The sequence below is a fragment of the Schistocerca americana genome, unplaced genomic scaffold (genome assembly GCF_021461395.2).
Source record: "Schistocerca americana isolate TAMUIC-IGC-003095 unplaced genomic scaffold, iqSchAmer2.1 HiC_scaffold_71, whole genome shotgun sequence".
NCBI classification, from domain to species: domain Eukaryota; kingdom Metazoa; phylum Arthropoda; class Insecta; order Orthoptera; family Acrididae; genus Schistocerca; species Schistocerca americana.
Window position 1 is genome coordinate 648,257 of NW_025726467.1, and position 2,244 is coordinate 650,500.

A 2,244-nucleotide genomic window follows, 5' to 3' on the forward strand; every position below is an offset into this window, starting at 1 on the left:
CAAATTGCGTTGAGATTCAATACATCGTCCTCCAGTCGACTTGTCTCCAAGGGTATATTGCTGCCTCGGGCACCATATGGTCTGCCTCCTGTGAGTCTAGATTTTCGAATCCGACGCGAAACTGATGGTTAATTGTAACGTTCAGGGCCTCCTAATGACGATGATACACTCAAATTGCGTCGAGATTCAATACATCGTCCTTCAGTCGACTTGTCTCCAAGGGTCTGTTGCTGCCTCGGGCACCCTATGGTCGTGCTCCTGTGAGTTTAGATTTTCGAATCCGACGCAAAACTGATAGTTAATTGTAACGTTCATGGCATCCTAATGACGATGGAACACTCAAATTGCGTCGAGATTAAATACATCGGCCACCAGCCGACTTGCCTCCAAGGGTCTATTGCTACCTCGGGCACCATATGGTCTCACTTCTGTGAGTCTAGGTTTTCGAATCCGACGCGAAACTGATAGTTAATAGTAACGTTTAGGGCATCCTACTGACGATGGAACACTCAAATTGCTTCGAGATTCAATACATCTTCCTCCAGCCGACTTGTCTCCAAGGGGAAATTGCTGCCTCGGGGACCATATGGTTCGTCACCTGTGAGTCTAGATTTTCGAATTCGACGCAAAACGGATAGCTAATTGTAACGTTCAGGGCCTCCTAATGACGATGGAACACTCAAATTGCGTCGAGATTCAATACATCGTCCTTCAGCCGACTTGTCTCCAAGGGTCTATTGTTGCCTCGGGCACCTTATGGTCGTTCTCCTGTGAATCTAGATTTTAAAAATCCGACGCAAAACTGATAGTTAATTGTAACGTTCAGGCCTCCTAATGACGATGGAACACTCAAATTGCTTCGAGATTCAATACATCTTCCTCCAGCCGACTTGTCTCCAAGGGGAAATTGCTGCCTCGGGGACCATATGGTTCGTCACCTGTGAGTTTAGATTTTCGAATCCGACGCAAAACTAATAGTTAATTGTAACGTTCAGGGCCTCGTAATGAAGATGGAACACTCAAATTGCGTCGAGATTCAATACATCGTCCTCCAGCCGACATGTCTCCAAGGGGATATTGCTGCCTCGGGCACCATATGGTCCGTCTCCTGTGAGTGTAGATTTTCGAATCCGACGCGAGACTGATACTTAATTGTAACGTTCAGGCCCTACTAATGACGATGGAACACTCAAAAAGAGTCGAGATTCAATACATCGTCCTTCAGTCGACTTGTCTCCAAAGGTCTAATGCTGCCTCGGGCACCTTATGGTCGTTCTCCTGTGAGTTTAGATTTTCGAATCCGACGCAAAACTGATAGTTAATTGTAACGTCCAGGGCCTCCTAATGACGATGGAACACTCAAATTGCGTCGAGATACAATACATCGGCCACCAGCCGACTTGTTTCCAAGGGTCTATTGCTGCCTGTGGCACCTTCTCCTGTGAGTCTAGATTTTCGAATCCGACGCCAAACTGATAGTTAATTGTAAAGTTCAGGGCATCCTAATGACGATGGAACACTCAAATTGCGTCGAGATTCAATACATTGTCCTCCAGCCAACTTGTCGCGAAGGGTATATTGCTGCCTCGGGCACCTATATGGTACGTCTCCTGTGAGCCTAGATTTTAGAATCTGACGCAAAACTGTTAGTTATGTGTGACGATCAGGGCCTCCTAATGACGATGGAACACACAAATTGCGTCGAGATTCAATACATCGTCATCCAGCCGACTTGTCTCCAAGTGGATATTGCTGCCTCAGGCACCTTATCGTCGTTCTCCTGTGAGTTTAGATTTTCGAATCCGACGCATAACTGATAGTTAATTGTAACTTTCAGGGCCTCCTAATGACGACGGAACACTCAAATTGCGTCGAGATTCAATACATCGTCCTTCAGCCGACTTGTATCCAAAGGTCTATTGCTGCATCGGGCACCTTATGGTCGTCCACCTGTGAGTCTAGATTTTCGAATCCGACGCAAAACTGATAATTAATTGTAACGTTCAGGGCCTCCTAATGACGATGGAACACACAAATTGCGTCGAGATACAATACATCGGCCACCAGCCGACTTGTTTCCAAGGGTCTATTGCTGCCTGTGGCACCTTCTCCTGTGAGTCTAGATTTTCGAATCCGACGCCAAACTGATGGTTAATTGTAACGTTCAGGGCATCCTAATGACGATGGAACACTCAAATTGCGTCGAGATTCAATACATCGTCCTCCAGCCGACTTGTCTCGAAG